General features: G+C 51.6%; 1 protein-coding gene and 1 long non-coding RNA gene across 2 annotated transcripts in view; one reads left to right on the top strand and one right to left on the bottom strand.

The window, feature by feature from the left end:
• TEN1 (TEN1 subunit of CST complex) overlaps nt 1-26,254 on the bottom strand; it is a 96,763-nt gene that overhangs the window by 44,647 nt on the left and 25,862 nt on the right. The gene's annotated exons all lie outside the window — the stretch shown is intronic.
• LOC137541481 (uncharacterized) lies at nt 64-3,416 on the top strand. The gene is made up of 2 exons (XR_011025175.1): nt 64-669; nt 2,990-3,416. It is a non-coding gene; the product is annotated as an uncharacterized lncRNA (long non-coding RNA).

The raw sequence follows: 26,254 nt of genomic DNA, 5'->3' as shown, positions 1-26,254 counted from the left end.
TGTGTGTGTGTGTGTACAGTGTGTGTGTGTGTGTACAGTGTGAATGTTGCTAACTGTGGAAAGGCTACACGTAAAAGTGACTGGCCTTAAGAAACAGATTGCGGAGAAAGAGGATAAAGTAAGGTCCACATTACCGGAGGAGCAGTTTGTCAGCTTGTGCCAGGAGCAACAGGAGAAACTAGAGGAGGCCCGCCAGGTGATTCTGCAGAGAAAGCAGGGTAAGATCGCCAGGGACGCTGAGGACTACAGGCTGGGTAGAGTTTACACCTGGAAGACGGAACGTCGTACCCAGCGCCGTCCCCAGCCGGCCCCAGAAGGAGGTGACACACCCGGAAGTGGGGCTGCAGGAAGTGGAGGAAATCCCAGGCCACATCGGCAGCCAAGGCACTCGCAGCGGAGACCGAGGAAACCGCGGGGACAGCACCCGCAGGGCCCTGCACAGCCGGACGGCAGCGGGGGAAGTACAGGGGCTGACTGCAGCTCGGCCTCCGAATCAACTGACCACCAACAGGATTTTCAGGGAGGCCAGGATCCCACAGACACGGGAGGGGGAAGCGGCAAAGGAGGGGCAGGCAGAGGAGTAGATTCAGCAAAGCCTCGCCGCAACCCCAGGGCACCCCTTCCACGCGACCACTACCCTCGGAGGAACAGGGGGAAACAGGGGAAGAGGTAAGCACCCTAGTGGTGAACATTTCTGCACATGTGTTAACAGAGGCAGAGCAGTCGGTGTTGGATAAGGGGTTAGGCTTCATACCTGTTTTTTCCCGTGACTTTTTTGACTGGGAAATAGAGTTCCACAGGTTTATTAGAAGCCTACAGTTAAAGATGTGTTTCAAGGATTCTACAGGTGTTACCTCGAGTGGCACACTGAGGAAAAAGAGTAAGTGGATGCCGGATTTGATGACACCATCTCTACAAATGTTTAAAAACCTTGTTTATACTGAGGTGCAGAGCGATTGGGGCAACAAGGGTCACAGGTGTAAAGATAATCTAACATGTGACGAGAAACAAGCATTGAAATCATTAAAGAGTAATGACAGCATTATGGTCATCAAAGCAGATAAAGGGGGTGCCACTGTTGTCCTTGACAAAGAACAGTACGTACAAGAGGCTCTCAGACAGTTACAAGTACCTGGCCATTATGAAATATGTAGAAATGACCCTACATGGGTCATTAAGACCAAAGTGGATCACATGGTGAATGATGCATTGTTATTGGGCCTGATTACAAAGGGTACTGCGGAGTTCTTAGAGGTGGAGCATCCACAGGTTCCACTTTTGTACTTACTACCGAAGATACACAAAAACTTGACTCAGCCCCCCGGTCGCCCAATAGTTTCAGCTGTGGGGTCAGTACTGTATCCATTGTCTAAATTTGTGGATCATTATCTGCAGGATTTGGTTAAGGGGATACCCTCGTGCTTAAAAGATACGACTGACTTACTGCAAAGGTTGAAAGTTCTGAATGTTGATTTTGAGGGGGTGATACTTGCAACCCTTGATGTACAGAGCTTATTCACCTCAATTCCTCATGAGGAGGGGATGAGATACATTGAGGAGTTGCTATTGGAAACCTCCATGGATAATCATTTAATCTTTTTCCTGCTTGATTGCTTGGAGATGGTGTTGGTGAACAACTACTTTAAGTTCGGCAATGAGTATTATTTACAAAAACAGGGCACGAGTATGGGATCGCCGGTGGCCCCATCATTTGCCAATCTGTTCATGTACAAGCTTGAACAGCAAATGTTTGTTAAGAATGTCAAATATTGCAAAGAAATTGTTGGTTATTATAGGTTTGTCGATGACATCCTGATTGTGTGGCAGGGAGAGGTTGAGAAGCTGCAACAAATGGTGAATGAAGCTAATGCTGCTCATTCTACCATTAAGTTCACTATGGATTACTCGGATAGAGTAATACAGTATTTGGATGTTTCCATTTCTGTATCACAGGAGGGGTTGCGTACAGATCTGTACACGAAGCCAACAGATCGTAACAACTTGCTCCGAGTGGATAGTTTTCATCATCGCAATGTTCTTAAAGCCATCCCGAAGGGACAATTTTTAAGAGCCAGGAGGATAGCATCCACAGATGAGGGGTATCAGGCGGCCGCTGAGAAATTGACAACTAAATTTGTGTCTAAAGGTTATGACCCTAAAACACTGGAGAAAGTGAGAAAAGAGGTGGGCGTGACCGATAGAGAGGCATTATTGAAGGGGAAACCTAAAATTGATCAAATCTCTAAAAAGATCCCGTTTGTCCAAACCTACTGCAATCAATCAGGGGCAGTTAGGCGAATTGTCAATAAATATTGGCCAGTGTTGCAGCAGGATCCCACGTATGGAGAATTGTTTAGGGAACCCCCATTGTTTTCATATAAAAGAGGGAAAACAATAAGAAACATGGTCAGTAAGGTTGACCTTTCTGAAAGATGTGTTGAGATGAGCAAGCTCACCAGAAAACGGGGGACGTTTCCATGCATGAACTGCAACTGCTGCAGCGCAATTATTAAAGGTGAGCATATCATGCACCCATATTCTGGGAAACAAATTAAAATTCAATCTATGTATACTTGCTGCAGTGAGTTTGTGGTTTATGCATTGAAGTGCCCCTGTGGAATGCTGTATGTGGGGAAGACCACAAGAGATGTGAAGACCAGAATACAGGAACACAGGGGCTCTATCCGAGGGTTTGATCCGTCCAAACTGAGCAGCCACACACCGGTGGGAAGGCATTTCCACACCCGTGGACACGGTGTGTCGCAGCTCAAATGGATGGTGCTAGACCATGTACCCCCACTCACTAGAGGAGGAGATAGGGATAGATTATTGCTGCAGAAGGAGGCAAGATGGATGAGGAGGCTTGATTCAGTGAGCCCCAAAGGTTTAAACGATATGTTTAGTTTAAAATGCTTCCTGTGATGTGTCACAAGTTGAATATAATGTTTTCTCTGCTGATAATTGTCTTATGATGTGTTTTCTCCCTTAGGTCATGATGAGTGTCATCGTGTGGTGGGCGGTGGAGAAAGGGAACGTGTCGTATCCCTGGGTTTGTGAGTCACTGCATAAATTGATTCAATTGACATCTCTAATATGGTTGGAATAGCTGTGCTATTGCTTAGGCTTATGTATGCTTTCGCTCATGTTTACCTTAGTGTTTTTTCTGGGTAGACATTATATGTGTAGTGCCCAGCAAGTAATGAAGTATTGATTGATCCTAAGGGGTTAATCTGTACGACATCACCTTGGTCAGGTGACCAGAGGGGTGTGTCCTGGTTTGAAGGGTGTGGTGCACTTAAGGGGTTGGAGTATATTAGAAGACAGTGTGTCAGGGTTGTTTGTACACTTGAGGAAGGGGGTGACCCCGAAACATGTCGTGTTTGCAACCTTAAATAAACGCAAGTTTATTATCGCCATTGGAGTGCCGACCTCGTTCCTTTGTTACTGTGAATATACGGGTGGAGTGGTGAACCATTGAGTGTCTGAGCACCGGCGGACCAGGTGTGTGAAGCCTGGGAGGTTGAGGACCCCGGCGATCTGAATTTCTGCACTGTGTACAGTGTGTGTGTGTGTGTGTGTGTGTGTGTGTGTGTGTGTGTGTGTGTGTGTGTGTGTGTGTGTGTGTGTGTGTGTGTGTGTGTGTGTGTGTGTGTGTGTGTGTGTGTGTGTGTGTGTGTGTGTGTGTGTGTGTGTGTGTGTGTGTGTGTGTGTGTGTGTGTACAGTCTGTGTATACCGTGTATGTGGTGTGTGTGTACAGTGTGTGTATACAGTGTATGTGGTGTGTGTGTGTGTACACACGTGTGTGTGTACAGTCTGTGTATACCGTGTATGTGGTGTGTGTGTGTGTGTATACACACGTGTGTGTGTACAGTCTGTGTATACCGTGTATGTGGTGTGTGTGTGTACAGTGTGTGTATACAGTGTATGTGGTGTGTGTGCGCGTTTCACCTTTCGCAGTTACAGAACTATCACATGAAAAAGCCTCACTTGGCATCTTGCCAACCTAGTGGTCAAAGCAACAGCCAGTAAGGCCTCTTTTCCTCTTTTTCTGTGTGCTCAGGAAGAGTTTCAGAGGAATCTCACTGCCTATCTGTTTGGGCTGGTGCACACCGAGCGGGTTTTTCGGCGTTTTTTTGCAGCTGCTTGCGGCTGCGGATACGCTAGGGTAATGTATCTCAATGGGGTGGTGCACACCAGAGCGGGAGGTGTTTTGCTGAAACGCATACTTGCAGAGTGAGGCATTTTTTTGGATTGCGGAGGCATTTCTGCCTCCAATGTAAAGTATAGAAGAACCGCAAACCGCTCTGAAAAACGGCAGTTCAGAGCGGTTTTGCAGGCGTTTTTGTTACAGTAGCTGTTCAGTAACAGCTTTACTGTAACAATATATGAAATCTACTACACCAAAAATGCTTCACAAAACCGCAAAACGCTAGCTGAAACGCTACAGAAAAAGAAGAGTTTCAAAATCTGCTAGCATTTTGCGGATCTGCTAGCGAGTTTTGGTGTGCACCAGGCGTCAGAGGAAATGAGGCCTAACAGTGCCAAAGTTTGGCAGGAAGAGTGGAGTGGGCATCAGCTTCAGCAAACCCAACAGAAAGCACAGCAAGGCCCAACAGCCAATGAAAGGAGATCCCACCACAGGCAGCACATATATAGAAGGGTGGAGGGAGGGGTTAGTCACTCCATCTTGTGAGTGACGCTCAGAACCGCTCTTGGGGTGCACCAGCCCTTAGTTGGGATTCCAGACAGTGAACGTTGTAGTTTTTTCTATCTACCTTGCTTAAAGGGGCACTATGGGGAAAAAGTTTAACATTTTAAATATGTGCAAACATATAAAAATAATGTTATATGAGTAAGGAGGTAGACAGAGCCAGGAAGATAACTATTGTGTCAGGGAGAGATTGCAACATAGTAAAAGGTACCCATACATGACACGACTCGCAGCTATCGACCATCCCAATTCCATAATCAAGGACGCTCATCACAGATTAATCACCACAGTGGTTACTCGCGATTCAAATAAGCTTTAATTTATGCAGCTGAGCAGCTAGATGCGGCGGGGTTAATTACCCATAATGCTGCTCTCCGCCCAGCGTTTCAACGAGCTCACAAGTGTCCTAATGGACGCGTAGCCGGAAGGAGGAAGTGCTCCATATCGAGGCTTGCAATACGTCCATTAGGACACTTGTGAGCTCATTGAAACGCTGGGCGGAGAGCGGCATTATGGGTAATTAACCCTGCCGCATCTAGCCGCAGCAATTAAAGCTCATTTGAACCATGAGTAACCACCGTGGTTACTCGTAATTAATCCGTGATGAGCAGCCCTGTCCATAATTATGAAATTGGGGGGAAGTGCCGCGAACCGCATGCCCAGTTGAACATGCTGCAAGATGTCAGTCAGCAATGGTCAATCAGGTGCACGGCGGTCATAGCGAGTGATATTGGGATGAGCAACAGACAAAACAGAAATCCCGGGTGCTGTTCCCCAGTGTGTAAATGTATCCCCTGTGTGTGCGCATTTATACATGACCTGTCCTATGTCGCCCACCAGGCGGTGTCCATTAGTCTTCAGAATGCGCCGCTTTTCCATACATGCCACCAGCGCATAGCACACGATGCTTGTGTGATGTCACACACTGCATGCCGTGTGCCGGTGGTGTGTATGGAAGAGCGGCATATTCCGAAGATGGATGGAAATTGGCGTGGTGGACGACACAGGACAGGTCATGTATAAATGCGCACACACAGGGGGTACACTTACACACTGGGGAACAGCTGCGGCCGGATTCCTGAGAAACTTCATGCTGAAATCTGCCTATCTGTAATAGATCGCGGAAAAGCCGCCGTGTGTACTGGCAGCAAGGCGGCTGATTCCGCATCCAGCGCGGCGATTTGCACGCAGCAGCGTGCGTCTGGTGTGGCTGGGTCTGTTAGTTCACACAGGTTGAGGAATGCGTGCGCTGAGAAGCAGAACCTTTATGACAAACGAGGAGTGATCAGCTGACCAGGCTGGTCAGCTGACCTCAGAGCAAGTGACTATTGGTTGATCGGTGATGGGGAGTGCCGCTCTATATATAGTTACTGCTGGTCAGTCTCAAGTTGTCTGCCGTTGCGAACACTACGTGGAAGCACTCAGACCATAGTCAGATCCCACACTGTGTTAGAACCAGGTGGACCTGGGAATTCACACTGAGCCAGATTACTTCTGTGTTATTATTGTATTATACTTCAGGCTAGTTCCAGGGTGTTGAGACCACGGACCTCACACCTAAGACTAGGCATTGTTTGTTATCTGTTATGACCTATAGCATTCCTGACTATCCCTCTGCTTTCTGATTCGGTACCTACACATATCTGATTACCTGTTGCCAACCCTGCCTGCCCTTGGTTACCGAATCAGCCTTCTGTCTCTGTATCTTATCTGTCCGTGTGTTGCCGACCTGGCTTGCCCGACCTTGAGAGCTATCCCTCTCCATTGAGAGATTAGTCTCTAGACCTGCTTGTGACACCCACCTTCTAGGTGTCACTCAGCCACAGGGCCTTCCTACTATCCAGCCTGGGGCTCCACCCCTTTGGATCTCTCAGGCTGCTGGAAGGTTTTTGCACTTTCCAAAGGGAGGCATTTCCCATACTGCCAAGGACCACCTGCTCCTCGGGTGGTCTTACTCAAAGTCATTACTGTTGCACCAAACACTCACACTATATAGGTGTCCAGAGGTTAGCTATACTTGGATTATTGATGATTCTGCAGATCATCCATAATCAGGTATAGATCTGTATTCTTGGTGAAACTGCAGATCACCAATAATCAGATTCTCTCTGTGTGCTGACACCGATCGTTACACTATCATAGCTAAATGCATGGCAACAGTGTTATCAACAGATGTCCGTTTCATGAGATCTCACTTGCTCAACTCTTCCTCCTGAGACTCACCAGCAGAGTGGGTTTGGCATGGCTGTGATTTATTGTATGGTTTATTCTATGGAGTGTGTGAATTCTGGGAATGGATTACCGTCATTCAAATTTCATGAAAATTATACAGCTGAACCTGTCCAAAATAAAAAAGTGACAGAATGTCATTCTGATTGGTCCAACTTCAAAGCTGCATATAACATTTACAAGTCATTTAATGTTAAGAGAAATTTACATCTCATTGATCATCCCTAGTTAACTCCACCCCTCCCCAAAAGTTAACTCCTCCCCCTCCATGCCATGGATAAGCCCAAGACTCATATTGTGTATCCTGTACAAATATACCAGTGGAAGGGAAGCTGCATTGCACATTACCTATGAAGCAGTTTAGAAGCATTTAACAGTATGCTTCAGTGCAACTGTACAGGGAGTGCAGAATTATTAGGCAAATGAGTATTTTGACCACATCGTCCTCTTTATGCATGTTGTCTTACTCCAAGCTGTATAGGCTCGAAAGCCAACTACCAATTAAGCATATTAGGTGATGTGCATCTCTGTAATGAGAAGGGGTGTGGTCTAATGACATCAACACCCTATATCAGGTGTGCATAATTATTAGGCAACTTCCTTTCCTTTGGCAAAATGGGTCAAAAGAAGGACTTGACAGGCTCAGAAAAGTCAAAAATAGTGAGATATCTTACAAGTTCTATTGCTTGTGTGTGGTGGATTTAGCATTCAGTATGGAGGCAGTGTTGGTGGGTTTTCTGGATGTGAGAGGTCCAGAGCCTGGATGTGAGAGGTCCAGGCCCACCTGCACTCCCCTCCAGGTATCGCGTGTTGGCCTTGGGGCCCCGGCCAGTGAGAGGGGCCCGGGGCCCCTGGCCATCATGTGAACCAATCGTGTGTTTTTAAACGTTTTCTTTCAGCTCTAGGACATGGCGGACAGGTGAGCGGTTAGGGAGGGACCCCTGTGGGAGGAATGCCTGCACGGGGCGGTCCTGCTAGCGACGCAATCTTGCGATGGCGTCCAACTGAAGCCTCCCACCTGAATGCTAATGGCTGCTAGATGTGGTATGGCAGGTAAAGGGTGTATGACAGTGCATCCTGATTGGCTGACGAGCACCTGCTGACCAATTTAAAATGTAGCTGGATGCATGTACTGCTGTGTTCTATTGCTTGTGTGTGAAAGGGATGCAGCACTCTTAAAATTGCAAAGCTTCTGAAGCGTGATCATTGAACAATCAAGCGTTTCATTCAAAATAGTCAACAGGGTCGCAAGAAGCGTGTGGAAAAGCCAAGGCGCAAAATAACTGCCCATGAACTGAGAAAAGTCAAGCGTGCAGCTGCCAAGATGCCACTTACCACCAGTTTGGCCATATTTCAGAGCTGCAACATCACTGGAGTGTCCAAAAGCACAAGGTGTGCAATACTCAGACACATGGCCAAGGTAAGAAAGGCTGAAAGACGACCACCACTGAACAAGACACACAAGCTGAAACGTCAAGACTGGGCCAAGAAATATCTCAAGACTGATTTTTCTAAGGTTTTATGGACTGATGAAATGAGAGTGAGTCTTGAAGGGCCAGATGGATGGGCCCGTGGCCGGATTGGTAAAGGGCAGAGAGCTCCAGTCCGACTCAGACGCCAGCAAGGTGGAGGTGGAGTACTGGTTTGGGATGGTATCATCAAAGATGAGTTTGTGGGGCCTAAATTAATCAGCTGGGTGAGAGGCTGATTATGCTCCCCCCTACTCAGCAGTAGTGCGTCCCGACACCAGTACAGGCACAGGATTGATTTCATGAAGTTTATTTTCTGAGCAACAAATTAAAAATCCTGGTGACTTGCACTCTAAGGCCTAGTGCACACCAGAGCGGTTCTGCTGCGGTTTGCGATCCGCTTGCGGGTACGGATCCGCTTGAGTAATGTATTTCAATGGGCTGGTGCACACCAGAGCGGGAGGCGTTTTGCAGAAACGTATACTCCCGGGCTGCTGCAGATTTTGGATTGCGGATGCGTTTCTGCCTCAATGTTAAGTATAGGAAAAACGCAAACCGCTCTGAAAAACGGCACTTCAGAGCGGTTTGCCAGGCGTTTTTTGTTACAGTAGCTGTTCAGTAACAACTTTACTGTAACAATACATGAAATCTACTACACCAAAAACGCTTCACAAAACCGCAAAATGCTAGCTGAAACGCTACAGAAAAAGAAAAAGCGTTTCAAAATCTGCTAGCGTTTTGCGGATCTGCTAGCGTTTTTGGTGTGCACCAGGCCTAAGGGCTGGTGCACACCGAGCGGCTTTTTCAGCGTTTCTGCAGCCGCTTGCGGCTGCGGATCCGCTTGGTCACTGTATCTCAATGGGGTGGTGCACACCAGAGAGGGAGGCGTTTTGCAGAAACGAATCCTCCCGGGGTGAGGCATTTTTTGGATTGCGGATGCGTTTCTGCCTCAATGTTAAGTATAGGAAAAACGCAAACCGCTCTGAAAAACGCGTGTTCAGAGCGGTTTTGCCGGCGTTTTTGTTACAGAAGCTGTTCAGTAACAGCTTTACTGTAACAATATATGAAATCTACTACACCAAAACCGCTACACAAAACCGCAAAACGCTAGCTGAAACGCTACAGAAAAATAAAAAGCGTTTCAAAATCTGCTAGCATTTTGCGGATCTGCTAGCGGTTTTTGGTGTGCACCAGAGGAGTTTTTCTGAGCGTTTTGAGTTTTTAAATCTGCTGCTAATGTTATCCTATGTGTCTGTGCACACTGGAGCAATGAGGTTTTGTAAAAATCCCCATAGCATTACATTGGGAAGAGCTTTTGAAACCTCTAAAAGCTCTTCCCAATGTAATGCTATGGGGATTTTTACAAAACCTCATTGCTCCACCAGTGTGCACAGACACATAGGATAACATTAGCAGCAGATTTAAAAACCTAAAACGCTCAGAAAAACTCCTCTGGTGCACACCAAAAACCGCTAGCAGATCCGCAAAATGCTAGCAGATTTTGAAACGCTTTTTATTTTTCTGTAGCGTTTCAGCTAGCGTTTTGCGGTTTTGTGAAGCGTTTTTGGTGGATTTCAGATATTGTTACAGTAAAGCTGTTACTGAACAGCTTCTGTAACAAAACCACCTGCAAAACCGCTCTGAACTGCCATTTTTTCAGAGCGGTTTGCGGTTTTCCTATACTTAACATTGAGGCAGAAACGCCTCCACAATCCAAAAAATGCCTCAGCCCGGGAGTATGCGTTTCAGCAAAACGCCTCCCGCTCTGGCGTGAACCACCCCATTGAGATACATTGACCAAGCGCATCCGCAGCCGCAAGTGGCTGCAAAAACTCCACAAAACCAGCTCGGTGTGCACCAGCCCTGTATGCGCTTGGAGCGAGACGGAGTCCCGCCCGCTGCCAAACGCTGCACAACACTTCTCTCCGGAGGGGAGAGCGAGGGAGGGAGAGCCCTAAGGTGAGGGAAGGGGGGGGGGGGGGGGGGGGGGGGGAAGACGTCCACCCTTCCCCGCTGTGCTCATAGCTCTCCCTCTTCTCTGTGCTGCTCCCCTCCTGCTGGCCGCACGGGCACGCAGCCAGGGGGGGGGGGGGGGGGGGCAGACGCCCAAAATTGCCATATGTGCAGACGCCCATAAGGATTACTGTATTATTTGTAGTTATTTAGTACACCACACTAGACAGGCACCCTAGTGAGGGTAGACGTGTGCTAGGCTGATATGGCGCTGTAGTTCAGCAGCTCCCAAAGCATGAAGGGTAGAGATCAGCAGCACCACGAAGATGTATTTAAAGGGGAACTGAAGTAAGAAGTATACGGAGGCTGCCATATTTATTTCCTTTTAATAAATACCAGTTGCCTGGCAGCCCTGCTGGTCTATTTCTCTGCAGTAGTATCTGAATAACACCAGAAACAAGCATGCAGCTAGTCTTGTCAGATCTGACTTTAAAGTCAGAAACACCTGATCTGCTGCATGCTTGTTCAGGGGCTATGGCTAATAGTATTAGAGGCAGAGGATCAGCAGGGCTGCCAGGCAACTGGTATTGCTTAAAAGGAAATAAACATGGCAGCCTCCATATACCTCTCTTCAGCTCCCCTTTAAGCTCTTTATTGCATAAAAGATGAAGCCCAGGGACAGCGACAGACGCTGTTTTGGAGATGAACTCCTTCCTCAAGCTGTACAGGCTCACAGAGAAATAACAACCACAAAAGCATTTATATACATTCTCAATAAGGTCACATGGACCGATCACATAGCACCAGGATACATGTGAACACCAGTGTCCAATCATAGCACAAAGCATAATGAGAGGACCTGATGGAAGACAGATATTTAAATGGGTAGCCGTTGCAACAGCACAATTTAAAAAAGTGTCAGACCCATATGGACCAATCAGCACTCACCAGCCTAGGAGGACCTGATGGGGAACCACAGCTTAGTCGTATTGCTCCTCCCAATCTCCCAGAGGGCAATGGAAGATGCGAGCCGCCAGAAACCGGAAAAAGGAAACAAAAAGCAGAACCTGAGCGTCATGACGTCAGACGCTTCCATGCGTAAAACAGTCCTGATGATGCAGAAAAATGTAAGCGGAAAACCGATATGGAACCGTATATCTGCTCTCAAGTATGAGAACAAAACGCATAAACACGCAAAAACGACGTGTACAGACGCAATAACATCATAATAAAATACTAGTAAAGACAAAAACATTAAAAAAAAATAGAAAAAGGCCGAAATGCTTGGTATAGTAGAGCTGAGGGTCCACAATAGGTAAAAGACCTCTCAAAATAATTCAACATGGTACCAGATGTACAAAGTACTATAGCAATAAAGAGAATCATACATCAGAAAACAGCAACGCCCAGTGTACTAATAGTGTAACCCAGTAGGGGAAACACACACACCTGGACCCAGCAGTCACAGTATGACTAACCGCACACATATAAGCAGAGGCACAACATATACACAAATTCTATCCAAATTAAATGCAAAAGGATAAGTCATAATCACGGTTGAGTCCACCCCCTCCCAGGGTACCCAGTCTCCTGATCCAACCCGCCTTCCGCTTAAGTAATTCTCTTTCCCTATCACTCCTAAAATGAGCAGGAACCCCATCTATAACCTGTACCCGGAGCTGTGGTATAGAGTGGCGGAATTGAGTAAAGTGGGCCGAGACAGATTGAGTCATATTCCCGGCCCTGATAGCAGATTTATGCGAGGAGGAGATACGTTCACGCAGACGCTGGGTGGTCTCTCCCACATATAACAGCCCACATGGGCATTTTAATAGATAAACTACATATGAAGAATCACATGTATAAAGACCACGTATGCTGAACTCGCTTTCCATGAGAAAAATGTATGCGTGCTCAAACACCAAGTTTAACCCTAGCAAGTCTGCCTTTCCAAATCTGGCCTAAGTGGCTATTCATGAGGCAATGCTCATGCAAATATGCATTTGCTTTTGCATGCCAAACTATGCAGGGTCAGAAAACCAATACCGCAAAGCAGTCGCCCTGCGGGAATTCGTTCATGCTACATTAGCACTATCCAGGAGCGCCACGGGGAGGCTTTCCAATGCCCCCATACAACCGGAGGAAAGACACATAGCCTGTGATGCAGTTGATGGTGGATGAGCAGGCCACCACCAGCTCTGCAACAGAGAGCTCCACCCCCACCACCACTCCTGTTCGCAGGAGAAGCAGCAGCCGCCCAGCAAGTGCATGTCGACCCCAGCGGGCAGCTTACCCTCAGTCAGCATGCTCTTTACGCCAGGCACCGCGAGCGCAATCAGGGCTGTTACCAGTGAGTTCGAGGAGGATATTCTGGGCGCAATGGGGTATGTGGAGGAGACACAGATGGTGACGGTGATTGTTGGGGGGAGTCCGTGCCTGATGTGTCAGCAGAAGAGTTTGGGGGGGTCAACAACATCCCAGCAGTTGTTTGGGGGGGGTGGAGTATGATGCTGATAATGATGACGAGATGAAAGACCAAGACTACCATCCACAGGAGGGGGATGTTGGCTCTGAGTCTGAGGAGGAGGATGCATCTGTGGGTCTGTCAAGGGGGATCAGCATTGCTGACATTGGCAGGAGCAGCAGTGGGCGTAGAATGCGGGACCCATAGCCTGCTGCATTATCTTCTGCCGCTACCACCAGCCGCACCACTCAACCCCAGGCCCCAACCACCGCAGGGAGAAAAAAAAAAAAAAAAAAAAAAAGCAGATCATTCAGGGTGTAACTAAGGGCAAATTTCTATCCCCAATCTGGCAGTTCTTTGACCTGCCTTCAGTGGACAGCCAGTTTGTAACTTGCAAGCTTGTAACTTGCAACCAGTTTGTAACTTGTGCCAGATGAAGCTGAGCAGAGGTTGCAGCCCCTCCAACTACGGCACCTCCAGCTTCAACCGTCTGGCAAAAAAAGCATTATGTTGAGCATGAGGAGTTAAAGAGGCTGAAGGAAGCTGGCGCTGGCAGTGTTCCAGCAAAAAGCACCACCAGAATCCCCTTTGCCACTCCTGCTGACACTGAGGCCTGTTCAGGCAGCCAGTCCTCAGCGGTCTCCTCTGCTCCCTTCTCCTCATCCCGTGCAAGTAAAAAACGCCACCAGACACTGCTGAGCGAGTCATTTGTTGTCAAGGCTCAGCCTCCTGGCAGCCGTCGCATCCGCCAGCTGAACGGCCTGCTTGCACGGGGGCATGTCCTCCCAGCTCCTCCCATACTCCCTTGTGCAGGAGGGGAGCGACAAGTGTGCATCGCCGGATTGGCATATCCCCAGCCTGCACTACTTTTCCCGTACGGCCATCCCAGCACTGCATCGCTTCACGATGGCCAATGGGGAACATGGCCTAGACCATGCGTTAGGGGAGCGGAACCATGTGATCATGGACTTATGGTCAAGCCGGCTTGGGACAGGCCGCTACCTGTCCTTTACCACTCATTGAGTCAGTTAGGTGGAAGGGGGTGAGGAGGGGAAAGCAGCATCATCAAGCCAGTGGGTTGTGCCACCCCGCAGCAGGGTCAGGGGAAGTGCAGCAGGTTCCTCTGATCCGGTTCCACCCTCCGGCAAACCTGCCGCCGCCAAACACCCCCGCCTCAGCAGCAGTGTGAAGGCCCACCACTGCCAAGCGCTGCTGGAGATGGTCAGCCTGGGGAAGCACAGACTGACGGCAGACCATGTCCTGGCCAAACTCCAAGAGCAGAAGAGGAGTTGGCTGACCCCCAGAGGCCTGAGAGTCGGAGAGGTGGTGTCCGACAATGGGGCCAACCTTGTTGCTGCCATCCACCAGGGAGACCTCACCCACATCCCCTGTCTGGCCCACGTACTGAACCTGGTGGTTCAGACATTTTTGTGCATCTACCAGGGAATGGACCCCCTGTTGAAAGCGGCTAGGAAAACGGTGGGTCATTTCCACCGCTCGGGTGGTGCCTCAGCATCCCTGGAAGCCATGCAGATGGAGCTGAACCTGCCCCAGCGCTGTCTCATCAAAGATGTTCGAACACAGTGGAATTCCACCCTGGCCATGTTGGATCGTCTGGTTGAACAGAGGCAGGCTGTCAATACCTGGCCAAAGCCACCACAGTGTTCGGGACCAGCACCACCCACCTCCCAGACATCATCCTCAGTGCTGAGTGGGGCAAAATGGTGTGATGTGCTTGGTGCTAGCACCCTTCCTGGAGGCCACCAACATGGTCAGCTGGGACTGTGCGCCACTGTGTGAGTGGGTGCCGCAGTGTGCATGCTGGACAAGGCCCTCTATGCTCTGCTGGAAGTGGGAGAGAAAGCCTTGATCCAGCAGGAGCAGAAGCCACCTGCACAGTCCACCTCTGTGCAGCAGGAGGAGGAGGTTGAGGACTTGGAGGAGTTGGAGGTCCCTGACCTTGAGGATGAGGAGGCACAGCCAAGTTCAGCTGCCGTGATGCGCGGCTGGAGAGAGCAGGGGGAGGCTCAGGAATCAGAGGAGGACGACCGCACTGGGGGAGAAGATGATGTGTCAGCAGAGATGGCAGCCCTCTTCCCCATGGCAGCACACATGCTGCAGTGCCTGCGCAGTGACCCAAGGGTGAAGCAGATTGCGTGGTCGGGAGGACATCTTGATCACCCTGATGCTGGACCCACAGCTGAATTGGAAGCTGCATCAGTTCTTGCCTGTAGGAGGAGACCCTGTGCGTCGAATGAGGGACTTGCAGTGGTCCCTGGTTCATCGCTTGGAGGAAGTCTTCCCCCATAATTCCAACCCCCCCTGCTGTCACAGTCCAGCCAGCACAGCAGCAGGTGCCTGCATCCAGCAGCAGAAGCGCCTATCAAACCTGTTGTCTTTCACAAAGGAGCTGTACGCCACGCCGGTACAGCTGCCGACTGAGGAGGTGCCTGCAGCAGCATGTGGCTATCAAAGCCAAAACCAGCGCCTGACCCGGATGGTGGCAGACTACATGGGGTCCTACAGTGGGCTTGATAGCGACACCCCTGTAGACCCCTTGGATTACTGGGTCAAGCACCTCGATATTTGGAGCGAGCTGGTGCAGTATGCCCTGGAAATCCTTGCTTGCCCCCCTTCCAGCGTGCTGTCCGAGAGGTGCTTCAGTGCGGCCACCAAGAATCACTCTTGTCTGTCCACCCAGTCTGTGGACAGACTTACATTTCTCAAAATAAATCAGGCTTGGGTGGTTGGTCAATTCCTGGCCCTTGTTGTTGGCAAGAGGGGGAAATGAAGTGGCTGGAAATCACTATGCCTGCCTTACCACCCTTTACCACCATAACCTCCAGGCTCCGTCTTGAGTAATAAGCCTGGTTCAAAAATGTTTACAGCCATAGTACCAACACACTAGGTGCCATGGTCTATCTAAACACAATTGCTGTGTAATTTTATTGGAGGTGTCTGGGCTGATAACTGTGCTGTCCGAGTTGTGAGGAGGCCCCAACTGCGGCAGTACGACCGCTTCCTGGAACCTCTACTTTGTAATGTTTTAACTGTGTCGTGGTACCAACACTAGGTGCCATGGTGGAATATCTATGCTGCCTGCCACACGTTACACTTCTCCTCCTCCTGCTGCTTGTGCTGCTCCCAGCCTCCCACCACCTGTCTCCTGCTGCCTGTGCTGCTCCCACCACCAGGGTGCATTTACATGACTACCTACTTCTCCTCCTGCTGCTCCTGCCTGTGGTACCCACCACCACCAGGGTCCACACAAAACAATATCTTCTGCTGCCACTACCAGCTATTACGCCACTACAATAGCTGCATCTACCTACTCCTCCTGCTGTGCTGTCTGTGGTACCCACCACCACCAGGATCCACACAAAATTATATCTTCTGCTGTAACTACCAGATATTATGCCACTACAATAGCTGCAGCTACCTACGCCTCCTGTTGCTGCTGCTGTCTGTGGTACCCACCACCACCAGGATCCACACAAAACTATATCTTCTGCTGCCACTACGATAGCTGCATCTACCCACTTCTCCTGCTGCTGCTGTCTGTGGTACCCACTGTCAGGAACCGGCCCGAGGCACGCCTGCGTATACGGTTCCCGACTGCGGGTTTGACCAGATCAAGCAGGGAGCAGCCTTATTCGAGCTACAAACACGGCGGTGACCCCTAAAAAGCTTCTTACTGCCACCACTAGCCGTTGCTAGACACGCCAACTCAGCTGTCGAGTGCTCAACACGCAATCTGCGTTTTCGTATTCGGGTCAGCTTTGCGCTTAGGCCGAATACGGGAACGCCACGCACCCACACACACAGTACAGTTGTACAGTAACACAGCACAATCAGGCACTGACTTCTAATGCAAGGTACACTGTCGTGCAGCAAAACCACTAACAGTCGTTCCGAATGATACTGTTAGCCACTCCCACTCTGCTGTCGAGCGCAGAAGTGCCCCATACACACAATGCAATTACAATTTCATATGGTAGTGTTGCTCAAGCATACAATTAGGCATGGACTTATACACAGCTACACTGCAGTCTCCTCTAGGCTATGAGTGTTAGTTTAGTACAGCAGAAGTCAAGCTTATTAAATAATTTAATATTCAAGGAAAAAAGTGGAACAATGCAGAACTTAATATATACAAAAGATGTACAAAATCAAAGTAAAAAAGTTACAAAGTAAAGGTTACAAGATTAAGAGTTTACAAAGATACACACAAGACAGGTTGCCGAAATAAAAGGGAAAAATAAACGTTACCGCGTTGTTTGAACGTCATTGGCTGGAGAACGCCACTTTGACCAGTAGTCGGGCAGCCCTTAGCCTCCTTGCTATCTCCAGAGAGCTACCAGTTGTGGCTATCGTAGCTGCTGTTTTATACTGTGAGATACGCCTGGAGGCTGCAACTTCCTTGGGGAGGGGAGGAACTAGATTTAATTAAATCGCAGACATAATTCAATTTCCAGAGATCTAACTTCCATGTAAGAGTGCATTTTTGCACACACCCGACAAAAGACTTCCTTAACATCCAATTTCCCCAGGTAAAAGTCTATACATCAAAAGATTGTGAAATGAGGCTTTTCAACTCCAGGTGAAAACTTGATTAAGGCTTCCTCAACATTCTTTCCTAGCATCAAAGCTTTCCTGTCTCAGCTTTTACAGTTTGCAGAGATTTCACAACCCCTTCCAGCCGGCTGTCATGTAAATTTCAAACCTTCAGGTGTCAGCTTCCCCAGCCCCCAAGAGTCTGGTAGGCTTGCTTTGTATAATGGGACAATGGCTGACTTCCGAGTTCAAAAGCCATGCCGACCAGCCTATTCTTCCTCAATTGGCAGCTAATTAGCAGTAGACACAGTTTCCCCTGCTGGACAATGAGGGCAGAGGTAATGTACATTTACATGCAGACTCACATTATCCTTCAGTTTACTCTGGCCAGGTGACCAATTACTCCCACGCACAATACACATCTGAGGTTTTACCCAGTAGACAGAAAAAAAGGACAGAAATATGTTCTGTTATTATCCTTAACATTATCAGCACCCCAATATATCACCACACCCACCACCACCAGGGTCCACACAAAACTATATCTTTTGCTGCCACTGCCACCAGCTATTACGTCACTACAATAGCTTTAATTTTTTTGAGATGCCTAAGCTGAAAACTGATGTCCCAGTTGTGCGGTTGGACTTTGGACACAATGTGGGCTGCATTTCGCTGTCTGGAACCTAGTCCTGATGTTAATTTACTGCCATTTTTTTTTATATTAAGTCTCCACATAATTAGTTTCCCTTTAAAAAAATAAATAAATAAATATGATGTTACATGCCTCATTTACCCTAAAAAACGTTTGGAAGCAATTTAAAGGCCACTTCCGGTTTTCTATCCAGATATCTGAATCCGCCCGGATAATGCGTTTGGATATCCATGTATACGCGGATACCGCAAAGTTTGGATTCTGATATCCGATCCGGATATCTGGGTATCCGGATCAATTCGGATTTTGATAAGGGGTATCCGAGCACCCCTGTGTATGACTGTCTACCCTTAGCCTTGTCTATAACATAACTGCATGTTATTGTTCATATCACTGCAAGTGGAAAGAGATAAAAAGGGTCAATAGTTCATAGATTTTAGTTCTGGCATACTTCAATGAATGTGTCATTGAGCAAAAACAAAAAAACAAACAAACAAAAAAAAAAAACCTTAAAAAGTAGATTTAAATATAAAATAAAACTGTGGAATATAAATAAAAAAATCATATTTAGGAGAAGGAGGATGAATACAATTGTATATTTTATTAGTTTATTTTCACCTTGGGTGTCCTTTAAAAACTAGATGAAAAACATGTCCTGTAATTATAACACTAAAGGCCCATACCCAACGCTCAACAAGTCTTTTTAATGCACAATTATCAAACTACTTTTGCTGTTGAAACAAACCAAAAAGGTTGTTTGCTGTTGTTCAAGCAACTGATAAGACCCAGCTCAAGTCAATGCAACAGTTGGATTGATCTGAGCTGGGTCTCATCAGTTGCTTGAATAGCAAACAATTTGTTTTATAATTGTGCCTTTAAAATATTTTTGTTGAGCGTGTGTATGAGGTAAGCCTGTTTACAAATCAGGGCTGTGGAGTACAAAAATCATCCAACTCAGACTCATCAGTTTATAAAACTAGCGACTCCAACTTCGACTCCAGGTACCCAAAATTGCTCCGACTCCTCCTCCAACTCCACAGCCCTGTTACAAACGTAAGAATGAGAGGTCACCTGATCCAATCTTATCGCTGCCCAGGTAGGAGCTGTTACTGCATACGCTGGTGTATGACAGGACCGAATCACCATTACTGCTACACTCACTGCAGAGAGGAGAGATCAGACACCATGTGACACCAGAGGAATACAGAGATTTATGTACTGACTATACACTGAACACAAAGATACATTGTAGTGTTAGGATAGAATTACGCCAGGCCCCCCACCCACAATATGAATACTATGGCTGCAGGCTAAATAAAGCACTCAGGCAGGGGCGTAACTAGGCCCCACTGGGTCCCCCTGCAGAATTTCAGAGCGGGCCCCCCCCTCCTTGGGGCCCGCTCGGGGCCGTTTTGTGGGGGCTGGAGGGGTGGCAGCATGAGGGGAAGGTCTTGGCCACAGTCGGCGGGGAGAGGGGAAGTTCCCCCCCCCTCTTCCTCGGGGCTCTCCCCTCTGCGCTTCCCTCCAGCTTAAGTTACAGTGTGAGCAGCGGGGGCAGATACATACCTTCCGTGTGTTCCACCGCATACTCCTCACTCTAGCGTCTGACATCACTCCCGGAAGTGACGTCACTCCCGGAAGTGATGTCAGACGCTAGAGTGAGGAGTATGCAGTGGAATGCACGGCAGGTATATATCTGCCACCCGCTGCCCACACTGTAACTTAAGCTGAAGGGGAGCGCAGAGGGGAGATCCCCGAGGTGAGGGAGAGGGAGGGGAACTTCCCCTCTCCCCACCGACTGTGGCCAAGGCTTTCCCCTCATGCTGCCACCCCTCCAGCCCCCACAAAACATCCCTGAGCGGGCCCCTGGGGGCAGGCCCTATTGTTACGCCAGTGCGCTCAGGTCTGCTTCTAGAACTGAAGGGGACGCAGAAGAAGTAGAGGTCATGCAGAAAGCAAATAGGCGGTCTGGCACTATCAGCAGAAAGGAATCGATTTCTTCCACACACACAGCACAGCCATTGTATCTCTCCTCCTAATTGAAAAGCAGCAGCAGCCCCCTCCCCCCCCCCCATCTTCTCCTCCAGCACAGGTAGCCGGGTGGCTGCCCCCCCCCACCTTCTGCTCCAGCACAGGTAGCCGGGTGGCTGTACCCCGCTTACCCTCCAGTACAAGGAGCTAGACGGCCGTTACCACCCTTCACCCAGATGGCCCAGTTAACGGGCCTAAGAGGTGACTCGAGGCCATGCCATTTACTCTGTTAACTCTAGACACTAAACATGTTGTGTTATTTCTGTTCAAAAAATACCTTGCCTGGCAGACCTGCTGGTCTATTTAGCTGCAGTAAAGTCTAAATCACAACAGAAACAACCATACAACTAATCTTGTCAGATCTGACAAAGCCAGGCAACTGGTATAGAAAAATAAATAAATATGGCAGCCATAATATACCACTTGCTTCAGGTTCCCCTTTAGGAGATCACACACTTATCCAATTGCTCCAAAAGTTGAGGAAGCTCACTGGAACTCTTCCTAACACATTTTTTGCCAATTTAAAAGCGGAGGCCTGGGGCCCCGACGCAGCGGACCGCGGGTCGGGTCCTGCAAGGGGCCTCCAGGCCGGAGGCCTGGGGCCCCGACGCAGCGGACCGCGGGTCGGGTCCTGCAAGGGGCCTCCAGGCCGGAGGCCTGGGGCCCCGACGCAGCGGACCGCGGGTCGGGTCCTGCAAGGGGCCTCCAGGCCGGAGGCCTGGGGCCCCGACGCAGCGGACCGCGGGTCGGGTCCTGCAAGGGGCCTCCAGGCCGGAGGCCTGGGGCCCCGACGCAGCGGACCGCGGGTCGGGTCCTGCAAGGGGCCTCCAGGCCGGAGGCCTGGGGCCCCGACGCAGCGGACCGCGGGTCGGGTCCTGCAAGGGGCCTCCAGGCCGGAGGCCTGGGGCCCCGACGCAGCGGACCGCGGGTCGGGTCCTGCAAGGGGCCTCCAGGCCGGAGGCCTGGGGCCCCGACGCAGCGGACCGCGGGTCGGGTCCTGCAAGGGGCCTCCAGGCCGGAGGCCTGGGGCCCCGACGCAGCGGACCGCGGGTCGGGTCCTGCAAGGGGCCTCCAGGCCGGAGGCCTGGGGCCCCGACGCAGCGGACCGCGGGTCGGGTCCTGCAAGGGGCCTCCAGGCCGGAGGCCTGGGGCCCCGACGCAGCGGACCGCGGGTCGGGTCCTGCAAGGGGCCTCCAGGCCGGAGGCCTGGGGCCCCGACGCAGCGGACCGCGGGTCGGGTCCTGCAAGGGGCCTCCAGGCCGGAGGCCTGGGGCCCCGACGCAGCGGACCGCGGGTCGGGTCCTGCAAGGGGCCTCCAGGCCGGAGGCCTGGGGCCCCGACGCAGCGGACCGCGGGTCGGGTCCTGCAAGGGGCCTCCAGGCCGGAGGCCTGGGGCCCCGACGCAGCGGACCGCGGGTCGGGTCCTGCAAGGGGCCTCCAGGCCGGAGGCCTGGGGCCCCGACGCAGCGGACCGCGGGTCGGGTCCTGCAAGGGGCCTCCAGGCCGGAGGCCTGGGGCCCCGACGCAGCGGACCGCGGGTCGGGTCCTGCAAGGGGCCTCCAGGCCGGAGGCCTGGGGCCCCGACGCAGCGGACCGCGGGTCGGGTCCTGCAAGGGGCCTCCAGGCCGGAGGCCTGGGGCCCCGACGCAGCGGACCGCGGGTCGGGTCCTGCAAGGGGCCTCCAGGCCGGAGGCCTGGGGCCCCGACGCAGCGGACCGCGGGTCGGGTCCTGCAAGGGGCCTCCAGGCCGGAGGCCTGGGGCCCCGACGCAGCGGACCGCGGGTCGGGTCCTGCAAGGGGCCTCCAGGCCGGAGGCCTGGGGCCCCGACGCAGCGGACCGCGGGTCGGGTCCTGCAAGGGGCCTCCAGGCCGGAGGCCTGGGGCCCCGACGCAGCGGACCGCGGGTCGGGTCCTGCAAGGGGCCTCCAGGCCGGAGGCCTGGGGCCCCGACGCAGCGGACCGCGGGTCGGGTCCTGCAAGGGGCCTCCAGGCCGGAGGCCTGGGGCCCCGACGCAGCGGACCGCGGGTCGGGTCCTGCAAGGGGCCTCCAGGCCGGAGGCCTGGGGCCCCGACGCAGCGGACCGCGGGTCGGGTCCTGCAAGGGGCCTCCAGGCCGGAGGCCTGGGGCCCCGACGCAGCGGACCGCGGGTCGGGTCCTGCAAGGGGCCTCCAGGCCGGAGGCCTGGGGCCCCGACGCAGCGGACCGCGGGTCGGGTCCTGCAAGGGGCCTCCAGGCCGGAGGCCTGGGGCCCCGACGCAGCGGACCGCGGGTCGGGTCCTGCAAGGGGCCTCCAGGCCGGAGGCCTGGGGCCCCGACGCAGCGGACCGCGGGTCGGGTCCTGCAAGGGGCCTCCAGGCCGGAGGCCTGGGGCCCCGACGCAGCGGACCGCGGGTCGGGTCCTGCAAGGGGCCTCCAGGCCGGAGGCCTGGGGCCCCGACGCAGCGGACCGCGGGTCGGGTCCTGCAAGGGGCCTCCAGGCCGGAGGCCTGGGGCCCCGACGCAGCGGACCGCGGGTCGGGTCCTGCAAGGGGCCTCCAGGCCGGAGGCCTGGGGCCCCGACGCAGCGGACCGCGGGTCGGGTCCTGCAAGGGGCCTCCAGGCCGGAGGCCTGGGGCCCCGACGCAGCGGACCGCGGGTCGGGTCCTGCAAGGGGCCTCCAGGCCGGAGGCCTGGGGCCCCGACGCAGCGGACCGCGGGTCGGGTCCTGCAAGGGGCCTCCAGGCCGGAGGCCTGGGGCCCCGACGCAGCGGACCGCGGGTCGGGTCCTGCAAGGGGCCTCCAGGCCGGAGGCCTGGGGCCCCGACGCAGCGGACCGCGGGTCGGGTCCTGCAAGGGGCCTCCAGGCCGGAGGCCTGGGGCCCCGACGCAGCGGACCGCGGGTCGGGTCCTGCAAGGGGCCTCCAGGCCGGAGGCCTGGGGCCCCGACGCAGCGGACCGCGGGTCGGGTCCTGCAAGGGGCCTCCAGGCCGGAGGCCTGGGGCCCCGACGCAGCGGACCGCGGGTCGGGTCCTGCAAGGGGCCTCCAGGCCGGAGGCCTGGGGCCCCGACGCAGCGGACCGCGGGTCGGGTCCTGCAAGGGGCCTCCAGGCCGGAGGCCTGGGGCCCCGACGCAGCGGACCGCGGGTCGGGTCCTGCAAGGGGCCTCCAGGCCGGAGGCCTGGGGCCCCGACGCAGCGGACCGCGGGTCGGGTCCTGCAAGGGGCCTCCAGGCCGGAGGCCTGGGGCCCCGACGCAGCGGACCGCGGGTCGGGTCCTGCAAGGGGCCTCCAGGCCGGAGGCCTGGGGCCCCGACGCAGCGGACCGCGGGTCGGGTCCTGCAAGGGGCCTCCAGGCCGGAGGCCTGGGGCCCCGACGCAGCGGACCGCGGGTCGGGTCCTGCAAGGGGCCTCCAGGCCGGAGGCCTGGGGCCCCGACGCAGCGGACCGCGGGTCGGGTCCTGCAAGGGGCCTCCAGGCCGGAGGCCTGGGGCCCCGACGCAGCGGACCGCGGGTCGGGTCCTGCAAGGGGCCTCCAGGCCGGAGGCCTGGGGCCCCGACGCAGCGGACCGCGGGTCGGGTCCTGCAAGGGGCCTCCAGGCCGTTACTGCTTTCTGTTTTAACTCTAGACCTCCAAAGGTTCTGTTCTGTTCTGTTCTGTTCTGTTCTGTTCTGTTCTGTTCTGTTCTGTTCTGTTCTGTTCTGTTCTGTTCTGTTCTGTTCTGTTCTGTTCTGTTCTGTTCTGTTCTGTTCTGTTCTGTTCTGTTCTGTTCTGTTCTGTTCTGTTCTGTTCTGTTCTGTTCTGTTCTGTTCTGTTCTGTTCTGTTCTGTTCTGTTCTGTTCTGTTCTGTTCTGTTCTGTTCTGTTCTGTTCTGTTCTGTTCTGTTCTGTTCTGTTCTGTTCTGTTCTGTTCTGTTCTGTTCTGTTCTGTTCTGTTCTGTTCTGTTCTGTTCTGTTCTGTTCTGTTCTGTTCTGTTCTGTTCTGTTCTGTTCTGTTCTGTTCTGTTCTGTTCTGTTCTGTTCTGTTCTGTTCTGTTCTGTTCTGTTCTGTTCTGTTCTGTTCTGTTCTGTTCTGTTCTGTTCTGTTCTGTTCTGTTCTGTTCTGTTCTGTTCTGTTCTGTTCTGTTCTGTTCTGTTCTGTTCTGTTCTGTTCTGTTCTGTTCTGTTCTGTTCTGTTCTGTTCTGTTCTGTTCTGTTCTGTTCTGTTCTGTTCTGTTCTGTTCTGTTCTGTTCTGTTCTGTTCTGTTCTGTTCTGTTCTGTTCTGTTCTGTTCTGTTCTGTTCTAAAAATTGCTGACAAAATATTTTTTATAAATACAAGTAGCATTTATTTTTCATCATTTAAAACAATGCAGCGAACAAACAGACGAGAAAATCTTCAACAATATTTGGGGTGACAGCCCTTCACCTTCAAAACAGCATCAATTATTTTAGTTACACTTGCAGTTTTTGAAGGAACTCACCTGGTAGGTTGTTCCAATCATCAATGGAGAATTAACCTCTCAGATCTTCTGTAGATGTGAAGTTGTAGGCTTCCTCACAACCTTCTGTCTCCATGTAATCCCAGACACACTCCATGTGGGGGTCAGGTCTGTCTGTGGGGGGAAAACCATCACTTCCAAAGACTTAATGCTAAACATGGTTCCTAATCACATTGGCTCCATTTGTGGGGTTATTTAGGCACCACAAAAAAGAAATGAAATCAGCATTTTGTAGATCCTCCATTTGCAGAAATTACAGCCTCTGAATGCTTCCTGTAGTTCCAATGAGAGTCTGGATTCTGGTTGAAGGTATTTTGGACCATTCCTCTTTACAAAACATCTCTAGTTCATTCAGGTTTGATGGCTTCCGAGCATGAACAGCTCTCTAACTCACACCTCAGATTTTCAATTATATTCAGGTCTGGGGACTGAGATGGCCATTCCAGAACATTGTACTTGTTCCTCTGCATTAATGCCTTAGTGGATTTTGAGCAGTGTTTAGGGTCCTTGTCTTGTTGAAAGATCCAGCCCCGGCACAGCTTCAGCTTTGTCACTGATTCCTGGACATTGGTCTCCAGAATCTGCTGATACTGAGTGGAATCCATGCGTCTCAACTTTGACAAGATTTCCAGTCCCTGCACTGGCCACACAGCATGATGGAACCACCAAAATATTTTATTGTAGGTAGCTGATGTTTTTCTTGGAATGCTGTGTTTTTCCTCCATGCATAATACCCCTTGTTATGCTCAAATAACTCATCAGTCCACAGCACCTTATTCCAAAATGAAACTGGCTTGTCCAAATGTGCTTTATCATATCTCAAGCGGCTCTGTTTGTGCTGTGGGCTTCCTCTGTATCACTCTCACATTACAGCATCTCCTTGTGTAAAATGCGCCGAATGGTTGACCAATGCACATCATCTCCATCTGCAGCAAGATTATGTTGCAGGTCTTTGGTGCTGGTCTGTGGGTTGACCGACTATTCTCACCATTCGTTGCTTTGGAGATTTTTCTTGGTCTGCCACTTCAAGCCTTAACTTGAACTTAGCCTGTGGTCTTCCATTTCCTTAATAAGTTCCTAACTGTGGAAACAGACAGCTGAAATCTCTGAGACATCTTTGTATACATTTCCTAAACTGTGATGGGGAACAATCTTTGTCTTCAGTGTGTGTGAAGAGTGGGGCGAGTGTGGGGTGAGTGTGGGTTGTGGGGTGCGGGTGTGGTGCGTGGTGTGTGTGTGTGTGTGTGTGTGGGGGGGGGGGGGGGGGGGTGTGGTGTGTTTTAACTGACTTTTTTTATTGTAACAACCAACGATTTGTACAGGAAAATCATGACAATTAACAAAATTGCCCAAATTTTCACATCCCACTGTTTGCGAGTGGAGGTAGACACACGCACCACTCTCCATGCCAGGTCAAGCTTAAAAAGGAACCTAAACTGGGAGGGATATGGATGTTTCCTTTTAAACAATACCAGTTGCTTGTTGGTCCTGCTGATCTCTCTGGCTGCAGCAGTGGTTGTATCACACACCTGAAAGAAGCATGCAGCTAATCCAGTCTGACTTCAGTCAGAGCACCTGATCTGCATGCTTGTTGAGGGTAGTGTTGGGCGAACACCTGGATGTTCGGGTTCAGGCCGAACATGGGCCAGATGTTCGGCATGTTCGGCCCGAACCCCGAACTCAATGGAAGTCAATGGGACCCCCGAACATGCCGCAATACAGCCCCCCTATGGG

This window comes from Hyperolius riggenbachi, chromosome 12, assembly GCF_040937935.1.
Source record: "Hyperolius riggenbachi isolate aHypRig1 chromosome 12, aHypRig1.pri, whole genome shotgun sequence".
Taxonomy (NCBI): domain Eukaryota; kingdom Metazoa; phylum Chordata; class Amphibia; order Anura; family Hyperoliidae; genus Hyperolius; species Hyperolius riggenbachi.
The sequence above is the reverse complement of the archived record's forward strand: the minus strand, read 5'-3'. Positions and strand labels throughout refer to the sequence as shown.